Source organism: Staurois parvus, unplaced genomic scaffold (assembly GCF_062004578.1).
Source record: "Staurois parvus isolate SC_StPar_1 unplaced genomic scaffold, SC_StPar_1.0 ptg000574l, whole genome shotgun sequence".
In the NCBI taxonomy this organism is placed as follows: domain Eukaryota; kingdom Metazoa; phylum Chordata; class Amphibia; order Anura; family Ranidae; genus Staurois; species Staurois parvus.
In genome coordinates, this window is record NW_028318370.1 from 5223345 (window position 1) to 5240545 (window position 17201).

The window sequence follows — 17201 nt, forward strand, 5'->3', positions numbered from 1 at the left end:
ACCGCTTATCTAAAATACAGTGGAGGTGGCCTCTTTCACACGAGTGGTCAGGAGGCCCCAGAACCACCCACCTAAAATACTGCGGAGGAGGCCTCTTTCATACGAGTGGTCAGGGGGCTCCAGAACCGCCCATCTAAAATACAGTGGAGGATGCCTCTTTCACACGAGTGGTCAGGGGGCCCCAGAACTGCCCATCTAAAATACAGCAGAGGAGGCCTCTTTCATACGAGTGGTCAGGGAGCCCCAGAACCGCCCACACAGAATACAGGGGAGGAGGCCTCCTTCATACGAGTGGTCAGGGGGCCCCAGAACCGCCCATCTAAAATACAGCGGAGGAGGCCTCTCACACGAGTGGTCAGGGGGCCCCAAAACCACCCACCTAAAATGCAGTGGAGGAGGCCTCTTTCACACGAGTGGCCTGGGGACCCAGAACCGCCCATCTAAGATACAGTGGAGGAGGCCTCTTTCATACGAGTGGTCAGGGGGCCCCAGAACCGCCCACCTAAAATATACCGGAGGAGGTCTCTTTCACACAAGTGGTCAGGAGGCCCCAGAACCACCCATCTAAAATACAGCAGAGGAGGAATCTTTCATATGAGTGGTCAGGGGGCTCCAGAATTGCCCACCTAAAATACATCGGAAGAGACCTCTTTCACACGAGTGGTCAGGAGGCCCCAGAACCGCCCACCTAATATACAGCGGAGGAGGCCTCTTTCACACGAGTGGTCAGGAGGCCCCAGAACTGCCCACCTAATATACAGCGGAGGAGGCCTCTTTCACACGAGTGGTCAGGAGGCCCCAGAACTGCCCACCTAATATACAGCGGAGGAGGCCTCTTTCACACGAGTGGTCAGGAGGCCTCAGAACCGCCCACATACAATACAGTGGAGGATGCCTCTTTCATACGAGTGGTCAGGGGGCTCCAGAACTGCCCACCTAATATACAGCGGAGGAGGCCTCTTTCACACGAGTGGTCAGGAGGCCCCAGAACTGCCCACCTAATATACAGCGGAGGAGGCCTCTTTCACACGAGTGGTCAGGAGGCCCCAGAACTGCCCACCTAATATACAGCGGAGGAGGCCTCTTTCACATGAGTGGTCAGGAGGCCTCAGAACCGCCCACATACAATACAGTGGAGGATGCCTCTTTCATACGAGTGGTCAGGGGGCTCCAGAACTGCCCCCCTAATATACAGTGGAGGGGGCCTCTTTCATACGAGTGGTCAGGGAGCCTCAGAACCGCTCATATACAATACAGTGGAGGAGTCCTCTTTCACGAGTGGTCAGGGAGCTCCAGAACCGCCCACATACAATACAGTGGAGGAGGCCTCTTTCATACGAGTGTTCAGGGGGCCCTCCCTCCCAAAGTGAAGCTAAGTTGTCTGCATCACCCGTCAGCCATTCCAACCGCAAACCAAACACTTGGCCCAACATTGAGGTGCATTACCCCAACTATAAATGGCCATTCCACATACAAAAACAGGCATTGAGGAGGCGGCGGGATCGCAGCAGAGAGTGAACTTAGCCTTGGCTGTGGTTTCAGGAGTGCCTAGGCGCAGCCACATACCAGGGAGTACACGGATACTCTTCAGGAGGAATGTGAAGGGACATTAAACCCTTTTTTGGTGCATCTCAGCCCCAGAGGTCCACATCTACACAAGATGCCTCGTCTTCTTCTTCAAAATCAAGGCTTTTCTTCTTTTTCAGTTGGTTCCTCAAACTACCATTCCCCTCCCCACAGGCATGCGTCTCTTTTAGTCAGCTGAGACCTGCGCATGCGCATTCCCAGGCCAGGACTAGAGGCAAGCAGTGTGCATCCATACACACAAGCCACGCCCCTGCTCCCTCCTCCTCCCAGCAAACTGAATGGCAACTGCAGCAGCCTATTGCTTTGTTACCCTGCTCTACAACCTGGAAGTTCAGGAAAGCAGCCCCAGCGTGTCCAGGAGCCGGTGAACATGGACAATAGGTAGGTGTATGGACCACTGGGGCATGCAAATGGGTTGGGGTGTTTTTTATGCTGAGAATGCATGAAGGTAAAATAAAATCGAAGCATTTAGCATCAGTAAGACAAAAGTGACATTTTCAGAGTACTATTTAGGGACAATTAGGATTTATTGGTGTTCCGTTAAAAAATGATTTTCTATTTTGGGGTTCAAGCATTTGGCTCCTGCAATAAAGTCCCACCAGGACCATGAGGGGATCATAGGTCCATAGGGGGACCATGTGTTCATAGAGGGACCATAGGCTCGGGGGGGGGGGGGAGGTCATAGGCGGATCAGAGGTTCATAGGGGGACCATAGGGGCATCATAGGATAATAGGGGGAAGAAAGGTTCACAGGGGGACCATAGGTTCATAGGAGGATCATAGGTTCGTACGGGGACCATAGGTGCTTAGGGGGACCATAGGTGCTTAGGGGGACCATAGGTTCATAGGGGGGATCATAGGTTCATAGGGGGACCATAGGTTCATAGGGGGATCATAGGTTTGTAGGGGGATCAAAGATTCATAGGGGAGGGGTCAAGGGTTTATAGGGGGATCACAGGTTCATAGGGGACCATAGGATCATGGGGGGGAGGGTCATAGGTTCATAGGGGGATCAAAGGTTCATAGGGGGATCAAAGATTCATAGGGGGGGGGTCAAGAGTTTATAGGGGGATCACAGGTTCATAGGGGGACCATAGGATCATAGGGGGGAGGGTCATAGGGGGATCAAAGGTTCATAGAGGGGGGGTCATAGGTCCAAAGGGAGGAATAAAGGTTCATAGGGGGATCATGGGTTCATAGCGGGGGTGGGGGTGATGGGTTCATAGAGGGACAATAGGTGCATGGGGGGGAGGGTCATAAGTTCATAGAGGGGGTCATAGGTTCAAAGAGGGGAACAAAGGTTCATAGGAAGGTCATAGGTTCATAGGGGGACCATAGGTTCATAGGGGGACAATAGATACATAGGTTAAAGGGGGGACCACAGGTTAATAGGGGGCCAGAGGGGATCATAGGTTCATGGGGGACAATAGGTTCATAGGGAGGTCATAGGGGGATCATAGGTTCATAGGGGGTCACAGGGGCATCATAAATTCATAGGGGGGGGCAATAGATATATAAGTTCAAGGGGGGACCACAGGTTAATAGGGGGGCCAGAGAAGATCATAGGTTCATGGGGGACAATAGGTTCATAGGGAGGTCATAGGGGGACATAGGTTCATTGAGAGGCCATAGGGGACCCATAGGGAGGTCATAGGGGGACATAGGTTCACGGGGGACAATAGGTTCATTGAGGGGCCATAGGGGATTCATAGAGAGGTCATAGGTTCATAGGGAGGTCAAAGGGGGACATAGGTTCATGGGGGACAATAGGTTCATTGAGGGGTCATAGAGGAGTCATATGGAGGTCATAGGGGGACATAGGTTCATGGGGAACAATAGGTTCATTGAGGGGTCATAGAGGATTCATATGGAGGTCATAGGGGGACATAGGTTCATGAGGGACAATAGGTTCATTGAGAGGCCATAGGGGATTCATATGGAGGACATAGGTTCATAGGGAGGTCATAGGTTCATTGGGAACAATAGGTTCATTGAGGGGTCATAGAGGAGTCATATGGAGGTCATAGGGGAACATAGGTTCATGAGGAACAACAGGTTCATTGAGGGGTCATAGAGGAGTCATATGGAGGTCATAGGGGGATATAGGTTCATGGGGGACAATAGGTTCATTGAGAGGCCATAGGGTATTCATATGGAGGTCATAGGGGGACAAAGGTTTATGGGGGACAATAGGTTCATTGAGGGGCCAGAAGGGATTCATATGGAGGTCATAGGGGGACATAGGTTCAATGGGGACAATAGGTTCATTGAGAGGCCATAGGGGATTCATATGTAGGTCATAGGGGGGCATAGGTTTATGGAGGGGTCATAGGGGATTCATATGGAGGTCATAGGGGGGCATAGGTTCATTGGGGACAACAGGTTCATTGAGAGGCCATAGAGGATTCATGTGGAGGTCATAGGGGGACATAGGTTCATGGAGGGGTCATAGGGGATTCATATGGAGGTCATAGGGGGACATAAGTTCATGGAGGGGTCATAGGGGATTCATATGGAGGTCATAGGGGGACATAAGTTCATGGAGGGGTCATAGGGGATTCATATGGAGGTCATAGGTTCATGGAGGGGTCATAGGGGATTCATATGGAGGTCATAGGGAATTCATATGGAGGTCATAGGGGGACATAGGTTCATGGAGGGGTCATAGGGGGACATAGGTTCTCCTCCTGTCTGTGTGTTTTCTCCTGGTACTGTAAGACTAGGTTCACATCTAAGTGTTTCAGGAAGGTGTGTAAAATCAGAAACGCACTGCGATTTAGCAGACACGTGGTGGTGCCGTGCGTTTTCGGAAAAGATCCAAGGACTTCTTTGCCTTGGTTTCTCACATGTAGGGCAGCGCATTGCAAAACACAAAGGCTATGCTCCTACTACTGCGTGTCGGGAATGTGCGCAGGATCCAGGATCTGGTGCTTTCCCAACACGCACAGAAACACGCCGCCATTTGCAGACGTGCAGAGCTGCCATTCATTGTTAATGGCACCCCTTTGTATCTGTAAAGGAACATGTTCTCGCTTGCACCAACCTGCATGGTGCGGCATTCCGTGAGGCACATTTTTGGAGTCAGGTTCTTCTTTTCTGTGTTTCTCGTTCACTGAAATCAATGAGTATCTGTGCTTGGCTGCACTTGTATGGTGTGAACGGAGCCAAACGGGCTGCCCAGCGGGAATGCACTGAAAATACGCAAAAACACGCGCTCAGTTCCACCTGCAGTTATGTACCAAGCCTTCGCTTACATGCGTGTGTGAGGAACAATGGAAACAACATTTTATTTATGGAAACAAATAGATACAATGTTTCAACCGCTGTATGGAGTGAATGTCCCAGAACTGTCAGAAATAGACAGAAACTGTCACAGAACTGTCCTTCTTCTCATCCTTCCCCTTCTTCTCATCCTTCTTCTCATCCTTCTCCTTCTTCTCATCCTTCTCCTTCTTCTCATCCTTCTCCTTCTTCTCATCCTTCTTCTCATCCTTCTCCTTCTTCTCATCCTTCTCCTTCTTCTCATCCTTCTCCTTCTCCTTCTTCTCATCCTTCTCCTTCTCCTTCTTCTCATCCTTCTCCTTCTTCTCATCCTTCTCCTTCTCCATCTTCTCATCCTTCTCCTTCTCCTTCTTCTCATCCTTCTCCTTCTGCTTCTCCTTCTTCTCATCCTTCTCCTTCTTCTCATCCTTCTCCTTCTTCTCATCCTTCTCCTTCTTCTCATCCTTCTCCTTCTCCTTCTTCTCATCCTTCTCCTTCTTCTCATCCTTCTTCTCATCCTTCTCCTTCTTCTCATCCTTCTTCTCATCCTTCTCCTTCTTCTCATCCTTCTCCTTCTTCTCATCCTTCTCCTTCTCCTTCTTCTCATCCTTCTCCTTCTCCTTCTCCTTCTTCTCATCCTTCTCCTTCTTCTCATCCTTCTCCTTCTCCTTCTTCTCATCCTTCTCCTTCTCCTTCTTCTCATCCTTCTCCTTCTTCTCATCCTTCTCCTTCTTCTCATCCTTCTCCTTCTTCTCATCCTTCTCCTTCTCCTTCTCCTTCCTCATCTCCAAGGGCATTTAAATTAAAGGTACAGTGTTCTGCACTAATTTAAAGGCTCTCTGAAGCCTAGAAACCCTTTTTATAAGTCATCTTCGTAGCGAATAAATTCGCATCGAATCAAATTTCTTCCTGGAATTCGCCGAATCAGCCGAATCGAATTTTTGAATACTTCGCTCATCTCTAGTCATAATGTGCTAGTATGCATTGTAAATTAGCACATTATGTGAAACCTACCTTAGCCCCTTCCCGTCTGGCCCATGCCAATAAACAGCCAGACAGGAGCGTTGCCGATGCTGGGGGATGTTTCTAAACATCCCCCTACATCCATTGCCTATGCGCACTCCCTAGGAGCGTGCCGCACCACGATGTCCCGATTCATGTGATCATTGATTGGTCAATCAGTGATCACATGAACAGTAGTAAACAAGATCACTTCCTGACATTATTGTTTACTACTTGTGAATTCTGTGAAAGATCACAGAGGTCACATGGTACAAGGCTATTCACAACAGCCTTGTACCATGTGACAAGCTCTGACCAATCACAGCTCACACAGTATTTCTCAATGGCAGGTATCCAGCCAGAGAGAAGGAGAAATTACTGCTTTTACAGCAGTGTAAAAAAAAAAAAAAATCTTCATCACTCCCCACAAGTAGTATAGTGTCACTATGGTGACACTGTAATAATAGGGTGACAGTGTGTAAAAAAAAAAGTGCATAATTATATATATATATACAGTGGGGCAAAAAAGTATTTAGTCAGCCACCAATTGTGCAAGTTCTCCCACTTAAAAAGATGAGAGAGGCCTGTAATTGGCATCATAGGTAGACCTCAACTATGAGAGACAAAATGAGAAAAAAAATCCAGACAATCACATTGGCTGATTTGGAAAGAATTTATTTGCAAATTATGGTGTAAAATAAGTATTATTATTATTATTATTATTATTATTACATCGAGTTTATAAAGCGCCAAAGGGTTTGCTCAGAGGGGGGGACAATACATGGCACAGTACAACAATAACAAACAGTGTACGAGGGGTAAGAGGGCCCTACTCTTTCGAGCTTACAATCTAGGAGGGAGGGGGTAGTGGTACAGTAGGATGTGGCCGAGGGGAATGAAGTGGTGGGAGGAATGAGGGAGAATGGCCGTTAGGTGAGGGTGGGGTAGGCTTCCCTGAAGAGATGGGTTTTGAGGGAGCACCTGAACGTGAGGAGGGAAGGCGACAGTCTGATGGATTGGGGCATTGAGTTCCAGAGGATGGGGGAGGACCTGGAGAAGTCTTGCAGTCATGCATGGGAGGAGGAGACCAGGTAACAGGATAGAAGGAGGTCCTGTGAGGAGCGAAGGGTATGGGTAGGGCGGTACTTGGGGATCAGGTTGGTGAGGTAGTCAGGGGCAGTGTTGTGAACGGCTTTGTAGGTCAGGGTTAGAAGTTTATTGGTCAAGTATTTGGTCAATATCAAAAGTTCATCTCAGTACTTTGTTATATATCCTTTGTTGGCAATGACAGAGGTCAAACGTTTCCTGTAAGTCTTCACAAGGTTGGCACACACTGTTGCTGGTATGTTGGCCCATCCTCCATGCAGATCTCCTCTAGAGCAGTGATGTTTTGGGGCTGTCGCTGGGCAACACGGACTTTCAACTCCCTCCAAAGGTTTTCTATGGGGTTGAGATCTGGAGACTGGCTAGGCAACTCCAGGACCTTGAAATGCTTCTTACGAAGCCACTCCTTCGTTGCCCGGGCGGTATGTTTGGGATCATTGTCATGTTGGAAGACCCAGCCACGTTTCATCTTCAGTGCCCTTGCTGATGGAAGGAGGTTTGCACTCAAAATCTCACGATACATGGCCCCATTCATTCTGTCCTGTACATGGATCAGTCGTCCTGGTCCCTTTGCGGAGAAACAGCCCCAAAGCATGATGTTGCCACCCCCATGCTTCACAGTAGGTATGGTGTTCTTTGGATACAACTCAGCATTCTCTCTCCTCCAAACACGACGAGTTGTGTTTCAACCAAACAGTTCTATTTTTGTTTCATCTGACCATATGACATTCTCCCAATCCTCTTCTGGATTCTCCAAATGCTCTCTAGCAAACTTCAGACGGGCCCGAACATGTACTGGCTTAAGCAGGGGGACACGTCTGGCACTACAGGATCTGTGTCCCTTCCGGCGTAGTGTGTTACTGATGGTAGCCTTTGTTACGTTGGTCCCAGCTCTCTGCAGGTCATTCACTAGGTCCCCCTGTGTGGTCCTGGGATTTTTGCTCACCGTTCTTGTAATCATTTTGACCCCACGGGGTGAGATCATGCGTGGAGCCCCAGATTGAGGGAGATTAGCAGTGGTCTTGTATGTCTTCCATTTTCTAATTATTGCTCCCACAGTTGTATTGTTCACACCAAGCTGCTTGCCTATTGCAAATTCAGTCTTCCCAGCCTGGTGCAGGTCTACAATTTTGTTTCTGGTGTCCTTCGACAGCTCTTTGGTCTTTACCATAGTGGAGTTAGGAGTGTGACTGTTTGAGGTTGTGGACAGGTAACTTTTATACTGATAACAAGTTCAAACAGGTGCCATTGATACAGGAAATGAGTGCAGGACAGAGGAGCCTCTTAATGAAGACGGTACAGGTCTGTGAGAGCCAGAAATCTTGCTTGTTTGTAGGTGACCAAATACTTATTTTCCACCATAATTTTCAAATAAATTCTTTCCAAATCAGCCAATGTGATTGTCTGTATTTTTTTTCTCATTTTGTCTCTCATAGTTGAGGTCTACCTATGATGCCAATTACAGGCCTCTCTCAACTTTTTAAGTGGGAGAACTTGCACAATTGGTGGCTGACTAAATACTTTTTTGCCCCACTGTATATATATATATATTAAAAACAGATTTTGAAAAATTACAATTTTTTTATTAAACTGATTTGGGGTATTTTTTTTTTTTAACCAAAAAGATAACAATATATTTTGGCCAAGATTATGAAGAAAAATTATTTATGTGCAAAGAAAGAAAAACACTTTTTAAAAAAACATTTTGGTCTTTTTTAATTTATATAGCAAACAAATAGAAATCCCAGTGATGAATAAATACCACCAAAATAAAGTTTTATCTGTCTCAAAAAAATGCTAAAAAATTTCATATGGGTACAGTGTTGCATGACTGCGCAATTGTCATTCAAAGTGTGACAGCGCTGAAAGCTGAAAATTGTCCTGGACTGGAAGGGGGTGAAAGTGTCCGGACTTGAATTGGTTAAAACTAAGTCCTACAGTGGTGCGTTGTCACCACTGACAGCGCTTCCATCTTCACCCGCTCCTTCTTCCAGGTTTGCAGGCTCCAGCAGCTTAAATGACTGAGTCATGACGCATTCGCACAGGAGTCACTTTTTACGGCATGCGGCTCTGAAGGAACTGCACGGGCATGCCATTCCTTCAGAGTGCATGTGTTGTTGCTGCTTTACCAGTAAATATTTCCTAAACAGCTCTCATATAGGCAGTGGCGGACTGACAACTCATGGGGCCCCCGGGCAATAGGGGATCATGGGGCCCCTGTGTCCTTGCCCAAACTCAAAAAAGCCTATGAAAAAGGTACCAGGGGCATCTCATGGGGCCCCCTACTGACCCCGGGCCCTCAGGCAGTGCCCGAGTTTCCAAATGGTCAGTCCGCCCCTGTATATAGGAGATATTTGCAGTACCTATTGTAGGCTTACCTGTAGATAAACAGTGAAAAAACAGACTTTATTACCACTTGAAGAAATACCTGATTTTTTTTTGGTTCCAGTAGACGATACACAAGGCAGAGATGAGAAGGATGGCAATGCCTACAAGGATCCCGATCAACATCCAACTTACTGTAAAGAAACAAAATTGTACAATGATTGACACATGATAACAGAGAAAGTCAAAGTCAGGGAACTCAAATCTCAAGTGCCACTAAAAGGGAATTGTTTCTTCCTATAAACAATTGCTTATGTGTATTTTGCTCTCAGGAATTAACCACTTGACCTCATGATCAGGGCATTTTTTGCTATTCAGCACTGCTTTTTTAACTGGTAGTTGCACGGTCATGCAACACTGTACACAAATTAATTTTATATAATTTTTTTTCACACAAATAGGCCTCTTTCACACGAGTGGACCAACTGGGTCTGCCTGTCCGTTTATCAAGCGGACCCAATCGGATGCTCCATTGCTCTCTATGGAGCGGTGGGTGTAAACGGACATGTGTCCGTTTCCACTGGTCTACACTGATCCGACCCTGTCTGCTGAAAACAGACAGATTGGGATCTGTTTCCCATCCATCTGGGTGATCGGATCAGATGAGAGTCAGATGGAAACACAGGCAGCCCATTTCTACCAATAACCCATAGAGGACAGGGGGCTGTGTCCATAAGAGGAGCTGACACGGACCAGAAATGCCCGTAGCAAAAAAGAAAGAAGAAATGGCTCAGGGCATACATGACTAGGCCCAGAGTGGGGAAGGAGGAACAGAAAGGGTTAAGGCAGATCCAAGGGGTTTGTTTTTGATAGTGGGGGTATTTGGTTGGTGGAAGGTTGAGAGTAGGTGGGGTTTCCTGCACCTTAGGGTGGGGGGTTTCAGTGAGGGGGCATCAGTTTGAGCTGGACGTCAGGAGTGAGAGCTTCCCTCCCGCCCTCCCTGTTTTTGGTGAGTATTGGGTCCCTCCAGGTAAAGGTGGGTTATGTTGGTTCCTGGGTGGTTGTTGGTCTTTGGAGGCGGTTCTTATCTTGGAAGGTAAAAACAATGGTGTGGGACCCATCGGTGGTATGGGATGCCCGGGGACATTCCCAGCTAACCAAGGTTTAACTGGAAGGTATGGTTGTCTCCGAGCTGGTTGGTTGTGGCTGGAGGCCTAGTGTATATGGTTGTCCGCAGGTGCATTTCGGATTGTTTGGGGGTGCCTTCGAAGACCAACAACAATTCTTTGGGTTTCTGTTATAAGGAATGGTTGGTGTATTTAAATTTGTGTTGTTAATAAAAGGCCATGTTGGCCATTTACTCCAAAATTGGTGTCATGTTTTTTGTAAGTATAGTTGGTTAAGGGGAAAGGGGGTTTGTACGGAACGGTCATGGTGGTAATGGGGAGTGGACAAGCCTATCTCTGGTGCAATAGTCATGTCATCCGCTTACTCGGCGGGGATCAGTGGGCAGGTCCCCCGATGAACTGCAGATCTGCTGATGGGTCCGCCCCTTGTGAAAGCGGCCGTAGAGCTTTTGGTGGTATTTGATCACCACTGGGTTTTTTAATTTTTTATATTTTGAAAAAAACAACAATCTGTTATAAATCCAATAAAATCAAATTTCTTCATAAATGTTGGCGAAAATGTATTCTGCAACATGTCTTTGGTAAAAAAAAAAAATCCCAAGAAGTGTACATCAGTTGTTTTGTGTGATAGCGTCTACAAACGATGCTACTGGAATTTATGCAGCTATGACACTATACTTGTTATGGAGTGATCAGTGACTAAGGCCGGCCATACATGGATCAATTTTCTAAATATTTTTTCATTCGAAAATCGGACCTAAGAATAATCGTCCGATTTTAGCTCTGTTAGTAGGGCAATGTCACCGGCCAATTTTTGTGGTTCCTCCCCATTTTGTTTATTGAACATGCTGGAAAATTCATGAAAAACGACCAATTTTCGAAATCATTGGTGGCACCATCGGATTACAGAATGAACAATGTTTTCGATTGAAAAATCATTCAGAATTCGACCCATGCATGGCCTGCGTTACTATATAGTGTGACTGTGATATTGCGGTGGGCAATCTGGCACTAACAGACACTGGTTGGGAGGGTCACTAACTGACTAGCTGACACTGATGTCGCTAGTGACACTAATACAGTGATCAGTGATAGTACTGTACAATGTACTCTGTACTAATGACACTGTCTGGGAAGGGGTTAACATCAAGGGGTAATCAAAGAGTTGACTTTGTGCCTAACAAGTGTAATGTGTGCTGCTTTTACTTACTGATCTGGATGCTTTTTCTCCCTGCTTTTCAGGGAGAAGAAACAGCCAGATTTCTGTTCTCTGTACACAGAACCGAACTCTATGTGTGAGATCTGACACAGCCAATTAGCAAGTTTCAGCAAACTCATTGGCTGAAATCTTCCAATAAACTTGTACTGTGTCCAATCAAAGCATAGGTCAGCATGGGCCAGCAAGGGGCATACAGGTGCATTGTCTGGCCTGCCTGTGTTGCCTGTTTGCATTAAATCTACTGTGGGCAGGTAACAAGTACTTAAATCAGAATCAGAAATTTTGTTGCCCCACTGTGACGGGAGTGACTTTGGGTGGGGGGCCCATGGAACACAGATCACTTTGGAGGGGTGGGGAGACCCCTGTCTGAGCTCCCCATATCCCTCTTATGTGTAAGTCACCCTGTGCCTGTTAGGGGTACAGGATGGAAAGTCTTGATATTGAGTAGACATGTATAGGTGGGGGTTGTTCATTGTTTACTGCCAGGTGGTTGTCCCATTGTTCTATTGTGTCTTGCTTGTGAGCAAACTATTATGGGATGTATGTGTTTATGTGTATTGGCTTGGTGAGAGGTGTCAGCTGTGTGTCTCTTGTTACTAAATGTATTGCCCCGCCCTGTGTATATATCTTGTGTCTGTGTTAAAATAAAGCAGTCCATTTCCTGTTTTATTACAAGTCTGGTGCTGTCTCGTCTTGTATGGCCATCGGTGGTGTCCGTGGATCTGTGTTCGGACAGGGAAGCGGGAGTCTAACGGAAATACCCTAGTGCAGTCGGGGTCCGGTTCTGTTACACCCACTATGTAATACAAATGACCAATACATTTGACAAACAAAATAAGTAAAAAAAAATATACAAGTAAAATAAAGTGATTCAAAAAAAGGTTCTGTGTTTAAATTTCATCTATAAAGTGTCAGAAGCAACCCTTCACCATCAGATCTTGATTGGATATAAGGCTTGGTTCGCATGTATACATTTTGCGTTTGATGCTTTCTCCAGTGCTTTTTGTTTTGTGTTTTTCTATAAGTGCTTTTGACGCATTTTTGATGCATTTTTACCGTGTTTTGCTCATCTCTTGTTTTCTTGTTGTTGTTAAAGTGAAATCTGTTTTATTGCTGGGCAGAATAAAAATGCAAAGTGCAAAACGTGTCAAAAACACACCACCACGCATTTCAGCAGCTTCTCCATTGAACTCTATTGTAGCAAAAACGCTGCATTTTGCTTTTAAAAAAGTCCCTGACCCTTTCCAAAAACGCAGCAGCTCAAAAAAAGCATCGATGTGAACATGTTCCATAGGAAACCATGTTAAATGGACTGTAGTGCGTTTCTGCAAAAAGCCTACAATTTTGAAAGAAAAACCCTAGATTTTTGACATTTTGCTATTAACATCTTGGCGCTGGCCGAACGCAAATGTGTGGCCTCCCGGCATCTGGGCCTAGACGCCAAGCAGCCGCACATTTGCGTTCTATTAAAAAAAAATATGTGCTGAGAGCGCGCGCCCTGCGTACTCCCAGCACACATGTGCGGTACTCACGGAAAGGTCCCGATCTCCTCTTTCGATCGGGACTTTCCCAATCATGTGATTGCCGTGACGGCGTGTCACAGCGGTCACATGACCCTAAACCCCGCCCCACCTCCCAGCTTCTAAAACCCTTGAAGGGTCGGGAGGCGCCAAGTGGTTAAACATATCCAGTAAAAAAATTTTGAAAATCAAATTTCGTCATTAATTTAGGCTAAAATTTATTCTGCTCCATGTCTGCTAAAACAAAAATCCCAGTACGTGTAAATGAATTGGTTTACGTAAAAGTTATAGCATCTACAAATGGCGGTATATATACTGGAATTTTTTTTTGTATACTAGTAATGGTGGCGATCAGCGATTTATTGCGGGACTGCGGCGGGCATTCTGACACTGGGAGGAACTGACTAACTGCCACTGACATCCCCAGTGCCACCAATACAGTGATCAGTGCTAATAAAAAGCACTGACATTGTACTAATGGCACTGGGCAGGAAGAGGTTAACATGTGGGGCGAACAAAGGGTTAACTGTGTGCTGTGTTGTGTTTTACTATGTAGACATGCTGCTTTGTATTGCAATGCTGATACACAGCAGCATGTCCTTGCTGACAGGAGAGAGACCTGTTGTTTTTAAACAGGTCTCTCCCCTGTCAGTGATACTCGGCAATCGTCGGGTGTTGGCCGGGATTCACTGGCCGGGATCCGATGATCACCAGCTGAAGCCAGCAATGGCAGTGTGGGTAGGGCCCCCTACCCGGAAATGCAAAATCACTTATATATATTTGCGCAGCCCTGCCGCCGTGTATCAGTATTTCTGCTCTAGGGCGGCAGAAAAGCAGTTAATGGATGTTGCTTTTAACTTTTAATTAGTATGACATTATCAGGTTATGACTTTTAGCCTGGGTGCACAGTTCTGCAGTGTGGCATAGCGCATATGATTTGCACAGGAACCGCACCGCATTCCTATGCAAATCACATACAAATTCTTTGCGGTGCGATTTGAGCCATGCATTTTGAATGGCTCAAATCGCACAACTTCCGCACCAAAAAGGTGCAGGACCCTTTTTTTTTGTCCGTACTAGAATAGGATCGCATGGGTATTCACACCCATGCGATCCGATTCTGCACATCGCACCGCGTTTTGCGTACCGCTTTTAGGGTGTTGTTAACCTCTTCAATACCGGGCACTTTTACCCCCTTCCTGCCCAGGCCAATTTTCAGGTTTCAGCGCTCACACACTTTGAATTACAATTGCGCGGTCAAACAACATTGTACCCAAACTAAAATTTTATCATTTTGTTTGCACAACTAGAGCTTTCTTTTGGTGGTAATCACCGGCGGGGTTTTTATTTTGTGTTACATTACCAAAAAAAGACCGAACATTTAAAAAAAAAACACTTTTTTTGTTTCTGTTATAAAAGTTTGCAAATAAATAATTGTTCTTCATAAATTTAGGCCAAGATGTATTCTGCTACATGTCTTTGGTGAAAATAACCCAAATCAGTATTTATTATTTAGTCTGTAGGAAATTTATAGAGTTCACAAACTATGGGATGTATCTGAAAAGTGATAAATCCTGAAGTACTGACAGCCAATCTAATTTCTTGAGGCCAAAAAATGTCAGAACAGTACAGATATCCCCCAAATGTCAGAACAGTACAGATGTCAGAACGGTACAGATATCCCCCAAATGTCAGGACAGTACAGATATCCCCCAAATGTCAGAACAGTACAGATATCCCCAAATGTCAGAACAGTACAGATATCCCCCAAATGTCAGAACAGTACAGATATCCCCCAAATGTCAGAACAGTACAGATATCCCCCAAATGTGAGAACAGTACAGATATCCCCCAAATGTCAGAACAGTACAGATATCCCCAAATGTCAGGACAGTACAGATATCCCCCAAATGACCCCTTTTTGCAAAGTAGACAGTCTGATGTATTTCATAAGAGGCATGGTGCGTTTTTTGAAGTTGTAATTTTTTTTTCATAATTTTTCAGAAAAAATTAAGAAATTAAACTAATTATTTTCACAATTTTTTTTTACATACTGTCACCAGTGCAGTACAGTGTCAGCATATAACTGGTGTGATGGTGATCAGAGACACTGACTGTTGACAATATGAAAAAAAAAATTGATAATTTTTTTTTTAATTTTTTTATTACTTTTTTATTACTTTTTTATTATTTTTTTTTCTCTTTTTTTAAGATTTTTTTTTTCATATTACACTATGACCAAATTTGTATAATGTTACCATAGTAACATTGTACTACTTTTGAGGAAGTGATCAGTATTTTTCTTTTTACACAATTTGATTGCTTATAGCAAAGAATTTCTTTGCTATAAGCAAGCATTTAACTAAATGAAATCGATTAATTCAGGGTTTTTTTGTTGTGATTAGCTGTGATTTGGTCACGGCTAATCACATGACACAGCTGGGCTGTGATTGACCCAGCTTGTGCATGTGATCGCTGTGACCATTCACAGCTAGACACACTTGTATACAATGGATGGCATGAAAGGAAACCATCCATTGTATACAACTTTCATGTGACCTGCTGTGATTGGTCACAGCAGGTCACATGGTACTGGCAATGGGGCCGTACAGGGTACACGGCCGGTGACAGATCTCGCCACAGAGCGGCCCTGCAGGCACATGCAATGCGCAATCCGGGAAGGACGTCATATGACGCCCTACCGGAGGGACGAGAGGTTTGCCTGGCCGCCATTTGACTATAGGCTGGGCGGCAACTGGTTAACATGCACACCCACAGCAGCTCACATGAACGGGGTGTGATTATGATGCGGTGCGGAATTCGCACACAAACCAGAGTGAATTCCGCCCTGCATCAGTGTGAACCCGGGCTTATGGTCAAGTGAGTGGCAGCTTTAGTCACTGTCCACAGGTAAGGAGGAGAAAAGCTTCATTTCTTGGGTTTTTAGGAACATACCGATCAGGGGCGTCCCTAAGGTTGGTGTCACCCGGTGCAGTAACACTTGGTGACACCCCCTCCAATGATCCCCGCAGAATGGATCGGATCTGCAGATTGAGCATAATGGCTCAGACTCCGATCCATTATGCTCCCCAATCCGCAGATCCCATCCATCCTGCGGGGATCGTCGGCTTTCTTTACAACTTACCTTTTTGTGGAGCGGGTCCGGTGTCACCCCGTATAGGTTGCATGCCGACGATCCCCGCAGGATGGTTCGGATCTGCGGATTGAGCATAGTGGATCAGAGTCCAATCCATTATCATCCCCAATCCGCAGATCTGATCCATCCTGCGGGGATCGTTGGCTTTCTTTACAACTTACCTTTTTGTGGAGTGGGTCCGGAGTCACCCTGTGCTGTAGGTGTCACCCAATGCGGAGCGCACCCCCTGCACCTGCCTCAGGACGTCACTGTTACCGATGTCACCTTTTATTGAAAAGGACAAATCATTTACCACGTTGGTGATGGAATGTGAAGGAAGAAGGCTGGATTTCTATTCCTGTTGGGGAAATCTAACATTCTGCACATTTACCCACCAATTTTACCTGATAATACATCAGACTGGCTCCAGAGATTCCCAAATGTGGGATGAGACACAAGGCACGTCACATTGCCTCCATCAGACTTATATGTGCTGGTCACAGTCCAGGTGTCATCCGAATCTTTAACGTCACTTGTGTTTATATTATCTGAATGTGGGATCCAGGAGATCTCTGCAGCCGGGAATCCACCAATGGCTCTACACTCCCGAGATCCATCGCTGTTTCTACCCAAAGACACAGAGGGCTGAGCTACAGGAAAAAAAAAACAAAAACATTAATAACAGTCCTCCAGAGGATTTACCCCTCCCCCCCCCCCAACCAGGTCATTTTTTTTGCATTACGGCGCTGCGTTACTTTAACTGACAATTGCGTGGTCATGCAACGCTGCACCCAGATGAAATGTATGTCATTTTTTTCCCCACAAATTGAGCTTTCTTTTGGTGGTATTTGATCGCCTGTGTGGATTTTATGTGCTACAAAAAAAATACCAACAATTTTAAGATAAAAACTGTATTTTTG

General features: G+C 45.8%; 1 protein-coding gene across 2 annotated transcripts in view; it reads right to left on the reverse strand.

Moving 5' to 3' along the window:
- Nucleotides 1-16873, reverse strand: part of LOC149450481 (golgin subfamily A member 7B-like) — a 61149-nt gene extending 44276 nt beyond the window's left edge. The window contains exons 1-2 of one of the 2 annotated variants that reach the window (XM_089691926.1): nucleotides 16686-16873; nucleotides 9383-9473 (exon numbers count right to left, since the gene is read on the reverse strand). The gene's annotated coding sequence lies outside the window, so the exon portion shown is untranslated. Of the gene's footprint in view, nucleotides 1-9382; nucleotides 9838-16685 lie in introns of those variants that run through there. The other variant, XM_089691927.1, reaches the window with a different exon arrangement.
- Between the last annotated feature and the right edge of the window lie 328 nt (nucleotides 16874-17201).